General features: G+C 45.2%; 1 protein-coding gene across 1 annotated transcript in view; it reads right to left on the reverse strand.

Moving 5' to 3' along the window:
* Positions 1–20,049, reverse strand: part of TBCE (tubulin folding cofactor E) — a 104,414-nt gene that overhangs the window by 69,936 nt on the left and 14,429 nt on the right.

Here is a 20,049-nt window from a genome sequence, read left to right on the forward strand (position 1 = left end):
TCTCCTATTGTAACCATTTGTTCTTTAACTTCGGTAATGTCTTGCTTTGTGGCTAGGACCGCTTCTTCCAATTTTTTAACTTGCACTATTTCTTGTTTAATTTCCTTACAGTTACTTTGCATATCTTGTTGTAGCGTCGCAATATTCTGTTGCATAGCAGAAATCATATCGTACAGTGTCTCCATTTTCGGGGCTGATTCCGATCCCCTCCTGCCACCTGTTATTTCCTCAATTACACCTCCTTTCTCTTTCACTTGCGTCTTTCCTCTACCGGTCGCCATTTATTTTCTCATTCAATAGTTAGTAAAAATGAGACCGGTCTAAACTGTCTTCACCTTTAACTTATTGCTTCAGTCACACATCTTTTCACACAGTACGTTCTTTTTTAGATACTCCTTTAACACTTCGTGCTTTGTTTATATCCCGTTCTCTTTTGCGTGCCAGAGCGGCTAGTTCGCCTCTCTATGGTTTCGCAGCCACTTCCTTGTACTTCACCGCAGATCCTCCTCCGTTCACTCCATTCACTCACTCTTCTCGTCTCCTGTCCTTAAAGCGGTAAAGTTTTATTTTCCCTTTTCTTATTATATCAGTGATTGCTTCTTGTCTCCTTTCTTATTTGAGAGGTTTCTGTCTTCTGGCCCCTCTCGGTGTATTCAACTAAGTTCCACTCTTCTTTGAATTACCGGGGGTCCCTTTTCCTCTTATTTCTCCCCTCTAATTCCGTAGTCTCCTGCTCCGTTTTATATCTTTATTTCCTCATATAAAGGTGGTAACATTTAGAAGAATTTGAACTCTTTTATAGTTCAGATTTTGCCAAACTCAGTGTCTATTACTGCAAAGTTGATAATAATAAAGTCTCTAGGGTTTGGTTACGTTGCTTCAGAGGGGGAAGGCTGCTCTTCCCCCGCTCCACCACCCTTCCCCAACCGTCTCCGCGAGATTTTCCGTCCGTTCAGGCTCCCAATTATGGATTTTCAACTCACGGACTCCCCTCAAACAGGGTTCGGCGTGGGCTGGGTATCTTCCAGCTCCTTGAAGTCTCCTACCACCCTAATAACTTAGGGGTTCACCGCGGTGAAGGGTGTAGAGTTCAGCAGCATCAGAAGGGTGCTGCCACCGCTTCTTCTCCCAAACCGGAAGTTCTGGACCCCCAATCTCTTTTCATTCTGTGCTACAGTGTATTTGATGCAACTCTTGGATCATTTTGATGACCGTTTCATTCTAATATATTCAATCCAAAAATACCTCCCAAAGTATTCTTCTTCACTTATTCCTCTGTTGCATCTTAGTTATTTTTTGCCTTTTAATTTTTTTTCATCCTGTACCATAAGAACACAGAGTATGTCCTTTCCTTTTTCATACAGTGCTGGCTTTCTCTGATTGTTTAAGGGCACAAGTACTTCATTATAGCAGCCTGTTTTCTCTCTCCTGTCTGTCTCAGGTCTTTAAAGCACTTACACTCTTTTAAGCAACTACTTGTGCAGTGGTTGGTGTTTGTGTCCTTTTTTAAGGAGGTAGATGTCATCTGTTATGGTAAAGGGAAAAAATTGGGAAGAATTTAATTGGGTCACCTAGATGACCCACCTGAGACATAACACCAACGATGACCATTTATGCATCCTGGGGGGAAAGCCATATTACTGTTTAAATGTTGCTGAACATAGATCTTTTTCTTCAATTTTAAGGTGTCTTTCCTTCCACGCCAATGCTATCATTATATCTAATTCTGAACTGGCCCATAGAGGGTCATTTAAAAAATCTACACAGTAGGCCACAGAGAAATGGAGGGATTTTTCTGTGACCCTTTGGGGAAGCCTTAGTTTTCAGAAAGGTAAGAAATATAGAAATATATGTGGGGGGGGGGGCAACATCTTAGAATCAACATGTGTCTTTTTGAAAAAAGTGTGACATTGAGATCTTGTCAAACTGCATTGTGGGATGATAGTGGCTACTGGAGGGTGGGGCTGTAAGCAGTCTGCAACTAACACTGCTGAAGATTTGACCCCTCAGTCAGTGACAGTGTAGGGGCAGGAAGAGAGGCAGACTTTTAAAAGGTAACAGGAGGGTTAGGTCCAGGAACAAAAAAGGAAAAAGACAACCTAAAAGAAAAAGGTAAAGGTAACAGAACAAGGTGAAGGAAGGCAGCGGGTGGAGGCTGCCATAAGGAAGAACAACTGAAGGCAGGCACTTGGGTGGGAGGAAACGAAAGAGTGTCGACCCTTCTATGGGAGACAAAGGGAAAAAGAGGGAATGGGGAAATGAGATTCCCCCATGAGTCCTCACAGGCAGGGGCATATCTGCCAGAAGGACGGGGGTGGGGTCAATTGACCCTGGGCACCACCCATTAGGTTACGTGAGGGAGTCAAAATCATGCTCCCATGTGACCTGAAGGAGCAGCCAGGTTGGGAGCCTGCCGCCCTGGAGCCGGGCTGGGAGACTACCGCAGGCTTGCCATGCACCCTGCGGCCGGGGACGGCAGGCTCCCGGCCCAGTTGCAGATGTGTGCATGTTCAGTACCTTTCCCTTCCTGACACCCAACCTCACGCCCCTGAAGACCTCCTGAGGGTGGCCACAGTGCTGGCTTCCAACAGCAGGCAGTCTTGGTGCCCATGTTTCTCCACCAGGGTGCTCGGCGTGAGCTCCTGTTTCCACAGCAGCCCTTTGCTTAGAGCTATGGAGGCTGCTTCCTGTGTGCAAAAGAAGCCCTTGGTAGCCTCTCCCCTTGCAAGCTCTAAGGCATTCAAAAAGAGGCTGGTGAGGGGGAAAACCCGCTTTGCTCCAGCTGCCAGAAGCTGGTTCCAAAGGAAGAAGGGAGCAACAAGTCTTCACTCCCCCCTACAAAAAAAATTTGGAGAAAGGATGGGTTACAGCACTCAAAAGTAAGACCTCATCTGAAGTTATCACCCCCCCCTCCCCAATATTTGCCTTCCTTCTGGAAAGTAAGAGGAGGAAGGTGCTCAGCCAGCTCCTTAACCCGTTCTTGGCCCTTTCTGAGCTGAAACCACTGGTTGTTTTTCCTTTTGTGTGAACGAAGCCGATTCTTAGTCCCAAAATACAGGGGGAGAAAGCAGAACGTTGAATGTTGGTCCTGAGGGTGAAGGTCTTTGGGAATATTTCCCCGGTGCAACTTCTTTCTCAGTTTCTGGACTTTCCATGAGGATCTTTGTTTTTCAAGCAGGTTTTTGTGCCACTGCAGTGCCACGGAGCATGGGATGCATGATTGTTGTGTTCGGACACGTGGCTAAAGGCTTGAGCTGTGATGTGCAGGTGATTTTGGGATGACCAAGAGGAAAAATCATGAGGATCCATGAGGATCCGTGTTTTTCAAGCAGGTTTTTGTGCCACTGAGGCACCATGGAGTGTGGGATGTGTGATTGTTGTGTTCAGACATGTGTCTAACGTCTTGAGCTGTGATGTAATGGTGATTTTGGGGTGACTTAGTGCAGAAATCATGAGGTTTTCCACTGTGTGGCATGGACCATTGCTGTGTTCAGATTTGTGAGTTTGGGCATGTTCTATAATGTGATGGTGACTTTGAGATGACCTTGTGCAAAAAAAGTTGTTTGGTTGTGGTGGGGGAGGGCATTCAACCATGTGGGTGGGCGGAAAACTCAGATTTCCCCTGGTCTCCATTTTCCCTAGATATGCCTCTGCTCACAGGTGTCCTACTTGTTCCTTTTAATGCTGTTCAGCAGGCTTTTTCTTTTGTATCTGGAAACAGCTATCCTTGCAGATGATGCAAAAGGAATTGTTTTGAACTAACATTCCTTTAGAAGATGGAATAGTCATACTATGTACCTGATTGGCAATTCTGAACCTCATTCACTTTGCTGGTTTTGCATCTGTGGCCTGCAGAAATCTATGTTTGCCTTAGAAGCAAAGGGAGATCCTCAGTGACCAGATCAATAATGGCAGACAGGCATCCTGAAAAGACTGCTTGCTTATCATGTCTCATTTTCCACAAATATGTGCAACAACAAAGAAGTATTGGGGAATTTCTAAGATGCCTTATCAGGTTATGTGGAGGAGTGATGAAGATTGGCATTCCTTGCCTGTGGCCAGGACAAATTGTATCCATCAAATAATGTTTCCCCAAACTCTGCAATTTTCAGGGGGGTTCTAAGAGAGCATGGGTTCCCGGGGTAAGAAGCTATCTACCAAAAGTTGGTAGTCTTTTACAGGTAACACTTTAATATAATATGCATAATCTTGTTATCAGACAGGTTAAAGGGGATGATTAAATGAATGTGGGTAGTGGGCAAAACGACTGCCAATTCTCCAGGGGTGTGTGTATGTGTCTGTCTATCTTTAAATTTAGATTTGTCCATACACATTGTTTTAAATAAAATTTCGGTTAAATGAAACGTTTGGGTGGGGGAGTGCTACAGCTTAACTTTGTGGGTGGTAACTGGTATGTCGCCTGCCCTCCCCCTCAATTCCATGATCACAGCCACTCTGTCCTCCTATTACCTTCAGCAGATCACTAATCTGGCTGAAGAAGTGCTGTGGCATAGCTATGAAGGACAGAGACTCAAGAAAGTGGCAGAGGAAGGGGAAGAAAGGAATGTGAAAGAGGAAAAAGGACAGAATAGAGACAGTTTGAAGAGGACCAGAGAAGATTAAATGAATTTGAAAGGGGATAAAAGGATAGTGTAGAAGGTGGCAGTGAGCTAGACTGTTGCTTTCTGATCATGGAACATTCAGGAAGAGGTGTGCATGAGCTATTACAGTGCAACCTTTCAAATGGTGCTTTCGCTGGGGCCTGATACAGGCAGTATGTCAGGCAGGGTAGCAAACTGCAGATTAATGCAGATTGGTAGCAAACTGCAGATTAATGTTCTAAAGAGGAGTTTAGGATGGCATGTGACATTTCATTTTAACAAGGGGATGGTGATTTCAGCTACTATTGAAATATGGTTGAAATGGATGAAGGTGGTAAATGTGTTCAGGAGGCAATGGGGAGCTAGCATAGTGTCCCGTGTTCCACCCCAAATCTGTTAAACCTTGTTAAATAATATGACCATGTAAGATCTTGCAGCTTAGGGAAGCAATTGATTGCATCCCTATGTCACGCTCATCTACAATTTTGCCATATATCTGTGGGGCTGAGGAGAAGGCAAATGGTTTCAAACAAGGAATTCTTAGTTGCAGTCCCTGAGAAAAGAGAAGAGGGTGGGAGAAAGGGGATGAACAAGCAACACAAAGAACAAGTGACGTTTGAATGTAACCACCGTCTTCCAGCCATTCACTTCAGACATTGTAATAATAGGCTTTAAAGGCTGGTAAAGATAAAATAAGGGGCTATTGTAAGGATTATTGAGAATGTGAACGTGCTTTTACTACCCATGCTAAATATTATGGTTATTGCAACAAATGGGAATTTGCCAAGGGAAAACATTTTAGGATTTTACATATAGATATTTCATGGTGTATGCATGAATCCTGTGTATGAATATGGTATGATGTTCGCTTGAGCATTTTAGAGAGTTTCCTGTAAGTCAGACCTGGGCATTATACGGCCCGCGGGCCACATCCGGCCTGCCGGATGACCCTGACTGGCCCCCCTGCCGTGCTGGGGAGCTAGGCGTCTTTGAAAGCCCCGCAGAAACCGGTTGCCTTGGCTGCCGGCTTCTGCGGGGCTTTCAAAAGCGCCTCATCCCCCTGCCTTTTGGTCCGGCCCTCCACAATATTTTCCGTTTCTTATGCGGCCCCATGGAAAAAATAATTGCCCACCCCTGCTCTAAGTGAAGGTATGATGGAACTTCAAGAAAGATATTAAAATTCTTCTAAAATGTGTTTTCTTGAAATAAGTAAAACTTTCATATCCTTGTGTGTGTGTTGATTGAAGTAAGTAAAGCAATCTTTCACTTGGTTAAAGTCTTGTCTCGTGTTTCAGGAAAGGGTGGGGGAGAGGAGTGCTATCCACAGCTAGAAGCATTGTTGAAGCTTATACTATCACTTTGACATTTAGAGGTAGGACTCAGTGTCTTTGTAAACTCTCTTCTTCGTATTACCACTTTGTGTCTGGGCTCCAACTGTTTCACAAACCATAATATTTTTTAGTGAGTGATTGATCTGTATTATATGTCCCAGCCATCAGAGCAATCTTGAGATGTTGCTTGTATAAATTGTAATATAATCTGACACTGAGCATTTGGTTTCAGGCTTTCATAGTCCTATTGACGATACACAATCCTTCTGGATTTTACAGTATAGGGCTTATTCCGATACCTTTCCCCAAAAAAGCCCCTCATTTTCTCTGGTTCCCCGCTTAAATAACTCAACACATCTAAGTTAACACTGTAGGATCATTGTCCTTTCAGTTCCTCCGTATTCATATTACTGCAACATTTCCTTGGGTATCTGGTAACTGAGAGGGCAAGACAATTTTTCCTCTCCCTGGATGAAGCTGTTTTTAAATAGGCTTTGAAAAATTGATTCATAGGTACCAATACATCTTTTTAATTGTTATTCTTTAATTGTTGCAAAAAATAAATATAGGGTATGTTTGGAAGACATTAAATATACTAAGGTTGGAGAGGTTTCTGTGTCTTGCTTTTGGGTGTTTTATCATCAGATGTACTGTCTTCAGTTACAAGAATGATAAAACTAAAACAACATCTTTTAACTCAATTAGAAAATAACTAAATTTGAGGAAGAAGATAGTGGGAATTGAATTCAGGACTATATACTTAGGGAAGCTAATCACTGAAGAAATAACCCCATGAGCATGTTGAAGGATAGCCCCTGTGCCTATTTGATACTCCTGCATTGAACTAATTGCAGTAAATCCTTGTATATCATTCCGAAGCTAAAGGAGTTCGATGTGCAGACCTCTGATTTCTAACAGAGGGTGCAGTGAGACGGTTTGCTTAATATTTTTTAGATCAGGACCAGCTTTTTCATGTGAACATTTTGTGGAACGCTTAAAAGAGTAATGGCTTCCTGAATATGACTTGAACAGTTTTGTGTTGGTGGACATTTCAATGTATGTGGTACCGTTGAGCATCAGGGCAGGCAACCTAAAGGCTTCAGTATGTATCCTGTAAGTTAATGAGTCCAGTGGTTACCCAAGTTATAGACCTCCAGGCATGTATTATTTGTATTCTTAGCAGTTCATAGCCTGGGAATATTGTAATGGCTTTTATATGTGGTGATTTGTTTAATCTTCCATATTTTAAATAAAACCAAGCATATTTTATTTCATTGGGGTTACATCAGGTTTGGTAGGAAGTGAGAGATATATGCCTGGAGCTTCAGTATACCGCTATATTGCTCCTTTATTACATGGCTAATCATTCTTGTGTGCTCTCTTTAATTTTATATAATACCCTGGCAAATCTGTAATCAGTCATCCTACTTAAAACTGGTGTTCTTTCTTTTCAGGTTGTAGAGATCATGTCAAGTGCCATTGGTGAATTGGTACAAGGGATATATTGTGAGAATTCTAACCCAGCGTGCTGCGTCCTTGGAATCACAAATGTTACTTGGAATACTTGTTCAAACAATTTTTTCCACAATGCTATCAACAATTCTAGCAGAGAACAGACCGCTAAAACAGATGACCAGAAGCTCAATGTGATGTTGCAGTTACAGGGTTGACGGCCGACCAGGGAATGTTCTGCCACCTGCTGGCGCTCCTACATATTAACCTACCAATTGCTGTATAGAGTTATGTGGGGAACAAGAGGATGTTCCATTACTGCATTTACATCCCGAGATGCAGATTTTGTATGTATAAGTACTTTTTGCTCTTGACCCGGATAGCCCTCGAGGGTGGCCTGATCTTGTCAGATCTCTGAAGCTTAACAGGGTCAGCCATGATTTAAATTCTGAATGGGTGACTTCCAAGGACTACCACAGGCATGACACTAAAGCAGGCAATGGCAGACCACCTCCAAATGCCTGCAAGAAAACCTTCTAAGTTGCCATAAATCAGTTGTGGTTCCTTTGATCTATATACATACACACAAATAATGTTTTATGTGTAAGTCAGTTCCGATAGTCAGTTTTCTTACTCCGCCGTAAATTTGCCAGCGCTCAGTTAAAAGCTGCTACAACTAATAATATGCTTCTCTCTGAACAACCAAGCATCCACTTCTCCCTCATGGTAGCCTTGTTCTTGACTTTTTTTCCCTCAGTTAAGCTTGTGGTTTTGTCCTGTTTCTGTTTCCTAAGCAGTGCTATCAAAATACATCTACCATGTCATCTGGCCGATGGGCAATAAGGGGAGGGGGGGCCAGACGCATGCATCCACACATTTTAAATGGGTTCTGTTTTTATGTAATTGATATTTTAAATTATGTTTTACCGTATGTGTTTTAACCTTGTTGTAAACTCTGAGCCCTCAGGGGAGGGCGGTATATTAAAATAACATGAGCGATCAGCTGGGAGCTGAAACGCCAGCCAAACATCAGAGCTGAGACCTGACTTCTTCATCAGGGCTTGCAGAAATTATTGATTGTTGATGCCTAGTTGACCTGTGGCTTGGCTTGTGTTGTGTTGATGAAATTGCTTCTTTAAATATGCCTTTGAACCTTGTGTACTTTGAGGAGGAAGAATGAGAATGTGTGTGAATGCATTAGTGAAATTTTAATTGGATACCAAGGAGGGTGGTTGGTTGATTTTTCTGCCTGCATCTACTTCTGGGAAAACAGCAACAGCAAGGAACAGGGGCATCATTCTGGTCTGAGTTGGCACTAGCCAACTGGAGTGTACGTAGAATGGTCAGTGATGTAGTCTGCAGTTCCTGGTTTCTTCTGTGGAGATTACCTAAGTAGACTTTTGGAAGAGAGTTCTAGACTTGCTATATTTGTACTGACTGAGCTCCGTTTTCTATTTGGCTTGTCTACCAGGTGGTGAACACATTGGCATGGGATGGCACATGCTTGAGCAAAGATAAACAGAGGCAGAGTCACAGATTGGGAAGCTGTCACCATTAGTGAGCACAGGAACCGAACTCCTTGTGAACTGCAAGGTTGTGTGTGGCGAAAGTGAGTTATTGGAGGTGCAGAGCTCAGAATGCAACTCTGTGGAATCAACATGTCTCCAACTCCCATTTTGTTGAGCCACTGTGCCACTATGCTGTTGTTGAGAGATGTTGAGAGACATCGGTGTCCAAGACTGGTAAAGAGCCCCAAATTCGATTGAGGAGTCCAATTGCTGTCCAATAGGTCCAATTGCGGGGGGGGACTGGTGGCAGGAGCCCCCCCCCCCCCCGTGGATTGAATGGTGGGGAACCAGTGCTAGGGGCAGACTAAGACTACTAATAAGAGGAGACATGGATCCTGCTGAAGTGGCCTGTGCTGCCTGTGGGCAAGAACTGGCTTCGAGCCTTTGCACTGATTATCATCGCGACTCCCAACAGACCAGCTGCTATGGACTAAGCAATGGGGGTTGGTGGCAGAAAGGAGACATTGGCCTTTTTCGTTCCTGGGCTTTTGCACCATTGCTCTTTTCGCCATTGCTTAATGTAGTTCAGGGATCAGCAACTTTTAACACCCAAAGAGCCATTTGGACCCTTTTTTTCCACAGAAAAGTACCTGGGCATAAATGCACGACATTTAAAATGAAGATAACACTGTATATATATTTTTTTACCTTTACGCTTTGTATAAACAATTATAGTGTGTTGCTTATATATGAATCCATGAAGTGCTACAGAGAAAATTATGTTTTATTTATGTAAATAACACATTTTGAACTCTTAAAAAAATAATAGCCTTAACCAAAAAAAAACGCCGGTTGAAGGTCTCTTTCAAAATGAATTAAAAGCTGAACTTAAATTATCCATGTAACCAAACAAAAATGCTGTGAGCGCTGTCATCCCAGGCCGGGGATAGACAGCGGCGGTGCTCAACAACGGCAAGTTGCACTTGGGACACGGCGAGCACGCCTCCCTCACCACCCCCTCCTTCCGTCCTTCCTCCCTCTGGCCTCCTTTCCCTCCTTCCCTCGGTGGGATAGACAGCAGCAGCGACACCAACAATGGCAAGTTGCACTTGGGATGCGGTGAGGGCTCCTCCTTCCATGACCTCCCTCCCTCCCACTCCTCCCTCCCTCCTCCCTCCCTTCCTTCCTTCCTTCCTTCCTTCCTTCCTTCCTTCCTTCCTTCCTTCCTTCCTTCCTTCCTTCCTTCCTTCCTTCCTTCCTTCCTTCCTTCCTTCCTTCCTTCCTTCCTTTCTCACTCCCTCTGGCATCCTTTCCCCTTGTCTGGTGCCTGGGAAGGAAGGATACTGGAAGGAAAGAGACTAAAAGGAAAAGGAGGTCTTCCTTCATCCCAAGTGCAACTTGCTGTCGTTGACGTCACCCCCACTGTCTAGCCCGCCCGCCCACTTGGGTGGAAAGTGGGATAGGCGAGCAGCTTAACGACCTGTGTGGCAAGTTGCACTTGGGATGCGGTGAGGGCTCCTCCTTCCGCGGCCCCTCCCTCCCTCCCTCCCTCCCTCCCTCCTTCCTTCCTTCCTTCCTTCCTTCCTTCCTTCCTTCCTTCCTTCCTTCCTTCCTTCCTTCCTTCCTTCCTTCCTTCCTTCCTTCCTTCCTTCCTTCCTTCCTTCCTTCCTTCCTTTCTCACTCCCTCTGGCATCCTTTCCCCTTGTCTGGTGCCTGGGAAGAAGGGGAAAGGATGCTGGAAGGAGGAAGGAAGGAAAAGGAAAGAGAACTTCGAGGAAGATGCTAGCTACATCCCAAGTGCAACTTGCCAGTTGGCGTCACCCCACTGTCTAGCCCGCCCGCCCACTTGGGTGGAAAGTGGGATAATAGGCGGCGAGATGGCGATCAACAACAACAAGAGTTGCATGAGGCCTGCCCGGCATGCCTCCCACCAGCCCTCCTTCCCCTCCCTCCAGCGTCCCTTTCCCCTCCTTCCCTCATCTGGGGCCTGCTGTCCTGCCGGCTGGGGAGGCTGGCCTCCGATGAAATGACCCAGGGTAGTTGTTAAACGCTTATTATGTGCCAAAGCGTGAGGTCCTCAGATTGCTCAGATCCAGTCCCAAACCACCAGAGCTGCGGTACAAGGACTAAAGAGCCGCATGCGCTCGAGGCAGCGGAGTTACCCAGACCCCTGATCGCCGTTGGATTAGGAGTGTGGGCTACTAGGAGACAGTTAAGCTCCTTTTTTGCATTTTGTTAAGCTAGTTGATTTCCCTGCATATATGTATATGGTTAGGGAAGTGCGGTTAACCTCCCCTTTTCATTGTCAGGAGTGTAAATTAGATGGACTTAGCCACCTCCTTTGGAGTAACTAGGTAGTGCTATCAGGTTGTTTTGTGCAGCAGTTATAGTTTACTGTAGAGAAGTCTTAATATAGAATTATGTATTATTGTAAATGTTATGGAGTTATGTATTGATAATGTTAATGTTATGTAGTATATATTGATACATTAGGCTTGGCGTATGTTGTGAATGTATTGATATATTTATATTTGGTATTGTTTATATATTGATATTTTGATATGCTGATGACTGAAAATTGTTATGTATTGTTATTACTGTACTATTAATATATTGTTTTGATGTTAATGTATCTGACAGTCTGGATTTAGTTTGATGTTTGTTGATGTGTATTAACATAGTGCTGCTGTTACTGCTATTAATACATTGTTAGGTTTGTAGTGTTAAGTTGCCATCTGAAATTTGACTTTATTTCAGTTTTATGTATTTATTAGTCATAGTGTTATAATGTATTTTATTTACTTACGTTGTTAGCCGCCCTGAGCCCTTTGGAGATAGGGCGGAGCACAAATTAAAATTGAAATCAAATGAAAAAATACAAGGCTGCTTACCTACAAGAACAAGGAGGGGAGTTCCTTTTGTGTATATGTAAAAGGGGAAGAGATGGGAGGAGGGGGATTATATCACTTACTTCTTGTGACCCCTGTGTGTCTACTGTTCACATGCATGTCTCTCTTTATTTTTATTTATTTTTGATTTGATTTGTATGCCACCCTTCTCTTTACAGTCAGTGCCTTTTGTGAGATATACTGGATGAAGCGGTCCTGCAGCTATGAGGGCCCCAAACCATTTAGGGCTTTGAAAGTAAGCACCAGAACCTCGAACTTGATCTGGTACTCTATCTGGAGCCAATGCAGCTGGATGGATGTGCATCTGCTGCATTTTGTTGCAGCTGGAGTTTCCAAAGCACACTTAGAGGTAGCCCTGTGTTGAGTGAGTTGCAGCAGTCCAACCTAGAGTTGGCCATTGCATAGATCACTGTTGCTAGGTTGATTTGAGACAGATAGTGCTACAGTCTTGTCTGGCAAGAATGGTAAAAAGCAAGGCAAGCAACATGTGATTTGAGCCTCTGTGAATAGAGAACCATCAATTAACACATCACAACTCTTGGTGGTTGATGCAGGGATTAGCTGTGCCCCATCAAGAGTCTGCAGTTGGCAACCTCCATCCATGCCTCCCTAACACTGCCACAGGACCTCTGTCTTAGATGGATTTAGCTTCAGCAAGCTCTCTTTCAATCACTTCAGCACAACCTCCAGATCACTGTCCAGAAAGTCTGGGACAGTATTCAGATGGCCATTCATCAACAGATCGGCCGTGGCAACCCAGGCCTCCAGATCAACCTGGCAGGAGGGCACATAGAGTTGTTAAACAGTATCAGAGGAAGAATTACCCCCTGCGGGACTCCATAGGGTGACAGTTGGCATGTTGAGATTCTTTCTATATTTGTTATCCTCTGTTACCGGCCATGAAGAAATGAGTTTACCCACTGTAAGGCTGACCTGCGAATCCCAGAATTGACATCTTGCTCCCTCCTTCTTTTATGTGTGTCTGAATGATGTATCTACCAAAGATTAATTTTTACGAGACCTGATCTCAGAGTTCCATGTCTGTACAAGGGGACTAATAATAATGAACAATACATCTTTTGTTAATACTTAAAAATGATCCTTCATGACCCCTAGCCTGGATAGCCCAGGCTAGCTTGATCTTGTCAGATCTCAGAAGCTAAGCAGGGTCAGCACTAATTAATGCTTGAATGGGAGACTATCAAGAGAAAAGGGAAGCAGTGACTAACCTCTGTTAGTGTCTTACCTTGAAAACCCTATTGGGTTGCCATAAGTGGGCTGGGACCTGACAGCTCTTTTCACCCATCCATCCTCCATGGATTCATTGACTAGTTTTTGGATTTCACTCTGAACCTCCAGAAAAGGGAACTAAATGTTGTCCTCTCTATATTTAGCTGACTAGCGGTATATTTCATATGTATGACATGCAATGGTCATTGAGTTGGATTGTTTTCTTGAATAATCTGCATTGTATGCCCATTTTATTGTTTATTATTTAATAATTAGTAGTACTTTTGTGGTTTAGACTGTGGTGTTTGCAAAAACGTCTCCCATTAATAGACTGGCTAACTTGAGCTCAAATGTTCTGTGGCCTGGTTGTATTTGGGAAAGTCATCTCTCAAACTTTCTATTATTCATTTGTTTAAATAGGATAAATGTTTCCTGGTCTCATGTATCGTTATTTGACACAGCATGGTTGGTGGGGGTATATAACAGGAGAGGCAAGTGTTATAAAAGATAAGTATAGAGACAAAGGTTTTTATTAAGGGTAACACTTCACATAAAAGAGCTGTGATTTGAAGAAGGTGAGACAACATACCTATAGTTGCTAAATCAGGTTCCGCTTTACCATTCTCTTGCGGTTTTGCCCCATAGTATGAAACGCATTCATGAGCCATTTTTATTATTGTGAATAAATAGCTATTAAGAAGAAGAAGAAGAGTTTGGATTTATATCCCCCCTTTCTCTCCTGCAGGAGACTCAAAGGGGCTTACAATCTCCTTGCCCTTCCCCCCTCACAACAAACACCCTGTGAGGTAGGTAAGGCTGAGAGAGCTCCGAGAAGCTGTGAGTAGCCCAAGGTCACCCAGCTGGCATGTGTGGGAGTGTACAGGCTAATCTGAATTCCCCAGATAAGCCTCCACACCTCAGGCGGCAGAGCTGGGAATCAAACCTGGTTCCTCCAGATAAGATACACAAGCTCTTCACCTCCTATGCCACTGCTGCTCCTTCAATACATACAATTTTGATTAATATTTATGTAATTTAATTTATTAACTGGTTTTTCTTTTGTATGCAAAACAGAACCCAAATTCACGGGTTTCCATTTTAAGAGTTTAACTTCCATTCAAGATTGTAAATCAAATACTTTGTGGTACAAATTTTCAACATAATTCTTTTTTTTTCAAAACAAAGTTTAACTCTTTGCAATAATTTTGTTTAAAACATTTCTTACAATATATGCCATAGAATGTTTAAACTGGGTATAGGTTTGTCTAAAAACTAATTTGAGAGTACATAAGTAAAAAATAAAGGTAAATGTTCATTTACCATAAAGTCATTTTATCCTGGTTGCTACACACATTTAATGTGAGTACCTTATCGTAAGTACCACATCAAGGTGGATGAGTGCGGGTTCATCTAATTTCCAAATTTATTTCTAGCACTAATATGCCAGTATAGCTTTGACAGCTTTGTTTTATTCAAAAAATAAAAGGTTACAGAAAAACATCTGGGCCTTTTGATTCGTTAATCATTCAAAAATGTGTATTTATTTCTCATTTGAAATAAAAAATCCTCAGCCCTTCAAGCAAATTTACTTTGGGAAGAGGGTAAATTTCCCAGTTTTTCCATTAGAATTTTTTTTTGGAAAGGTATTATTTTTAATTATTGTGATTGTGTATATATTATTTGATGTATATACATTTTCAGGCTGTTAGCTACCCTGAGCCTAAGCTGGATCAGAAAAGGGTGGGATAGAAATTAAATAAATAAATAAAATAGTTGCTGTGTTAGCATATAGGAGTAGTGTAAGTCTATTGACCATCTTGCTGGTGTTCCCAGGGCTAAACCCTAGCGGAGGGAGGGGGAGGGAGGGGGCCTGGCATCTGGACCTGCCCCACCCACCCTAGTGGAGGGAGGGGGAGGGGTGGCATGCAAGGGAAGAGGAAGAAGGGAGAGATGGCATGCAAGAGGGGAGGAAAGGGGAGGGGCCAGGCATCTGGACATGGCCCACCCACCCTAGTGGAGGAAGGGGAGAGGGAGGGGTGGCATGCAAGGGAGGGGAAGGGAGGGGCTCGGCATCTTGGCCTGCCCCACCCACCCTAGCAGAAGGAGGGGGAGGGGAGAACATTACTTGGCTACTTGAAAAATTCTAGTGTTCAACTCATTACAAAGGTTAAAAAAATCCTTTCCTAGCCAATTTCATTGCAGTTTCATTACAAGTTTGCTTCAGAACCTAATTCCTACTTTCCTGTCCATGCATATGAAATTAGGAACTGAGGAAGAAGACATTTCATGGTGAAGGATACAGACAGCAAATGAGAGGTAGATCCAAACCGAAATGTACCCCTAAATACATTGTGATTAGAAAAGATGATACTTCTACTGTAGGAGTGGGGCATCTTGTGTGGGTGTGATCTCGACCAATTGCAGAGAGGCAGGAAATGATGAAATTCTTCCATGTACTTCCTGTGAGGTCTTGGGGTCACCTTCAGTATTTTCCTGCCTCTGCAGAGAGCAGACGCGTTTTTTGGCTCTGGCAAAAAACCCTATTCGTAGTCTGTTTGTGTCAGTCTGTGTTTGTCTGAAGTCCTTAGAGGGGTGAGTAAGCGCGATCCGGCTTGGGGAAGAGTAGTCTAGCCGCAGTTAAAAGCAACCGCCTTCTCCTCTCTGATGGGGGAGCCCCCCCCGTTGGCAAAGAGGAACTTTTCAAGTTTAATTATGGACGCAAGGTCCTTTTCGCCTGAACGCGAAACCTTCGCTGGCTCTGCGGCGGAGCGCACACGCTCCGCAAAGACAGGCGGCCATAAGGAAGGGGGGGGGGAAACGCCACTCAAATGGACGCCGCAACGCAGCGCGCGGGAAAATCTGGCGCCTCCGAGCATGCGCAGTCATCCCAACCCGCCAAGAAAAAGAAAAAGACAAAAACGGCCGGGAGTCTAGCGCCTTCCCAGGGCGCGTCCTTAACCGGAGACTCCATAGCCGACTCCTCCGGCCTTCCCAGGGCCTCGGAGCAGTCGAGCTACACCTCAAGCGGGCCCCCCGACCAGCTGGCTCTTCCCTGTGTCACCAACAGGCAAGACCCACAGGATCCTGAACGGGGAGATTCAAACGCTGGGCAGTTAACTCCAGCTTCCTCCTGGATGAACGCGCCCCCTGCAGTTTTTGCTGAGTTTCTTAGAAGGGAGATAGACAAAGCTCTTGATGCAAGAGATCAAAGGACAGCTAATGCCCGCTCCGCTGCCTGGTCCCATAGATCCCGCAGTCCCCACCGAGAGGACTCCGGCTCCTACAGAAGGGATCCTTTAGCCCTACCTAATGAGGAGGAAGAAGAATTCTCCAGTTTAGACGGCTCTGATGGGGGAGAAAAATTCTCTGACACAGAGGAAACCCCTGAGCCAGCTGCAGAACAATCCATACAGTTCTTTAAACTGGAAGAAATCCAATCTTTAATTTCTAAAACTATCTCCGCTCTGGATTTACGCGACCCTGAGGACGCGGAAGAGCAAATCCCCCAGCCTTCCATTAATGCTTCCAACAAGCCAATCAAGGGCTATCCAAAAGGAACATCATCCTATTTCCCCGCTGATAGGGAGGGCGACAAATATTTCCCTGTTCCTGAATGCTTTGTTAAAAGGATTCATAGGGAATGGCTCAATCCCACTGCCCACAAGGGCTTGCCCCCCAATTTTAAGAAAAAATATCTGATGCCTCAGCAGTTTCACGTCCTCCTCCAGAATCCTCCAGTCGATGCCCCTGTGTCCATACTACATTCCGGAGCACTGGTAGCCAAGGAGGGGGAGGGCAATATCAAAGACCCTCTTGATAGGAGATCTGAAGCAGCGCTTCGTAGATCTCACGAGTGGTTGGCGGCAGCCATCAAAACTCTTACGCCCTCCTCCACAGTGGCCAGAGCCTCCATGGTGTGGCTCAAACGTCTCCTAGAGATGATTCCAGTTGAAGCAAAAGGCATCAGAGAAGGCATCGAAAGGGTTCTTTCGGCCAATTCCTTCATAGCAGATGCCACCTTTGACGCTATGTCACTGGTAGCGAGGTCCTTAGCCTCTAACATGATAGCAAGACGCAACGCCTGGATTCACCCATGGCAAGCTGACATACAATCAAAACATGTAGTGGCTGGTTATTCATACTTTGGAGGGGCTCTATTTGGAAAAGAATTGGACGAAGTCCTTGTCCAAACCAAGGACAACAAAAAGACGATGCCAAAATCGGTCCGGGCACCCGACAGGTCTTCTACCAGCAGCAAGTTCACCTTCCGGTCCCACAAATCCTTACCCCGCACGCAACGAGACGGGCAAAGACCACACTGGCAGAATCAACATTCCTTTCGGAACTACAAACAGTCCTTCAAACAATACAACAAGGGCAAGCCCTTCAACGCCAACAAGAACAAGCAATGACGATCAAAGCATCCCGGTGGGAGGCCGTCTCCAACACTTTCAGCACTGTTGGCAGGGAAACCATGTGGACAGGTGGACAAAGGAAGTCATATCCACAGGTTATGTGATAGAATTCAACGTTATTCCTCATCACCACCTGTTTATTTCGCCGCTCTCAAAGGATCCGGCCAAAGCCAACAGAACCCTGGAGGCGGTTTCCCACCTCACCAAGATCCAAGCCATCGAACCTGTACCGACAGCGGAACGTTTCTCAGGGACATATTCACATTTCTTTACAGTCCCCAAAAGAAATGGGGACTGGAGAGCAATACTCAACCTAAAACGTATCAACAAATTCATTCGGGTCCCCAAATTCAGGATGGAAACCCTTCGGTCTATTATGGCAACGCTTCGCCATCAAGATCTGCTGACTTCGTTAGATCTGACCGAAGCCTATTTACACATCCCCATTCACAACTCTCACAGGAAGTACCTGAGATTCGCCATACAGGATCGTCATTATCAGTTCAAGACGTTGCCATTCGGACTAGCCACGGCCCCAAGAACCTTCTCCAAGGTACTATTGGCTCCAGTCATCATGCTGAGGGAACAGGGGATACACGTCTACCCCTACCTCGACAATCTGCTGATTCGCTCACGCTCCATCCCCAAGGCCATCATCGACGTCGAGGTAGTTCAAGAAACCCTAGCACAGCATGGCTTTATCGTAAACAAAGAAAAAAGTTCTTTCATTCCCTCCACACGGCTAGAACACCTAGGTGCAGTGCTGGACACGGTACAAGACTCCCTTTTCATCCCAGAAGAGAAGGTAGAAAAAATCAGAAAAACGACATTACTAGTCATGTCCAACAGAAGTACGTCCTTGCTAAAACTGGCAAGTTTGCTGGGGATCTTCATCTCAGTAATCGACCTGACCCAGTGGGCACGTTTCCACGCGAGACCGCTCCAACAATTTCTCCGTGCATACCAGCTGGACATTATTGCCAAAAAAGACAGAAGATTAACCATACCCCCAAGAGTTCGTCTCAGCCTTCTCTGGTGGACGAACCGCTCCAACCTCAGACGGGGAAAACGTTATCTACATGCTCATCGAGCTCAAATCTTCACAGACGCCAGCCTTCTGGGCTGGGGGGCCACACTCAATCAACTGTATGTCCAGGGAACTTGGTCTCCGGAAGAATCCCGGCTCCATATCAATGTGCTGGAAACTCGAGCGATCTTCCTTGCCCTTCAACATTTCCGGCCACAAATTCGTCACCAACATGTCATCATAAGAACGGACAATGTTGCCGCGAAGATGTACATCAACAACCAGGGAGGCTCCAGATCGGCAAGGCTCCACTCGGAAGCAACAAAAATCCTCCGATGGGCCGAGGAGAACTTGGTATCACTCGAAGCCCTACACATCAGGGGAGTCCAAAATCTAGAGGCAGACTGGCTCAGCAGGCAGAACCTGTGCGAAACAGAATGGCGACTCGATCCACGGGTCTTCTTCAAGATATGCAACACCTTCGGCACTCCGGAGGTAGACCTGTTCGCCTCCCAGAAGAACCATCAACTTCCAAAGTTCATGACCCGACACTACCATCCACAGGCAGTAGCAACGGACGCCCTGAACGCGATTTGGCCTCCAAATCTCCTCTATGCTTTCCCTCCCTTTCCCCTGATCCCTCGGCTCCTGCGCAGGATCATATCCGAAGGCGCCTTGGTGATCCTTGTAGCCCCCAGATGGCCCAGGAGACCCTGGTTCACCACCATCCTGGAACTGTCCATCGCAGAACCACTGACTCTGCCAATCACTTCCGACTTCCTGACACAGGGCCCCATCGTGCATCCCGATCCCGCTTGGTTCAAGCTGACCGCATGGCTCTTGAGCGGGCAAACCTCAGGAAAAAGGGGTACTCGGAAGAAGTCACATCTACTATCTTAACAGCCAAAAGCAGGTCGACGGTCAACATCTACAACTGCTCATGGAAGGTCTACGTCAGGTGGTGCCATCGCAAACGGCTTGACCCCACGGAACCATCCATCACCGTTATCTTGGAATTCCTGCAACAGGGCTACTCAATGGGACTCAAGTGTTCCACCTTGCGCAGACAATTGGCAGCTCTTGCTACCGTTATCCCTTGTGTGGGCGACATCCACATCACCAGACATCCGGACGTTCTGAACTTCCTAAGAGGGGTAAAATTGTCCCAACCTGCGGTGGTCCACAGGTTTCCCTCTTGGCGCCTGAACGCTGTCCTATCAGCACTCACTAGGCCCCCGTTCGAACCCATACAAACGGTACACATCAAATGGGTAAGAATGAAAACGCTATTCTTAATTGCAATAACGTCGGCCAGAAGAGTGGCTGAACTTCGCGCCCTTTCAATAAACTCAAAATTCTGCGTGTTCCATAAGGATAGGGTATGTCTTCGTACAGATCCAACTTTCATTCCGAAGGTTAACTCCCCTTTCCACGTGCGCCAGGAGATCGTTGTTCCCAACTTCATGCCGAACCCTTCTCATCCCAAAGAGAAATCGTGGCACACATTGGACGCGCGACGTGCCTTAAAAGCATACATAATAAGAACGGAGGAGTTCCGAAAATCAGAAATTATGTT

This window comes from Sphaerodactylus townsendi, linkage group LG01, assembly GCF_021028975.2.
Source record: "Sphaerodactylus townsendi isolate TG3544 linkage group LG01, MPM_Stown_v2.3, whole genome shotgun sequence".
Lineage (NCBI taxonomy): Eukaryota > Metazoa > Chordata > Lepidosauria > Squamata > Sphaerodactylidae > Sphaerodactylus > Sphaerodactylus townsendi.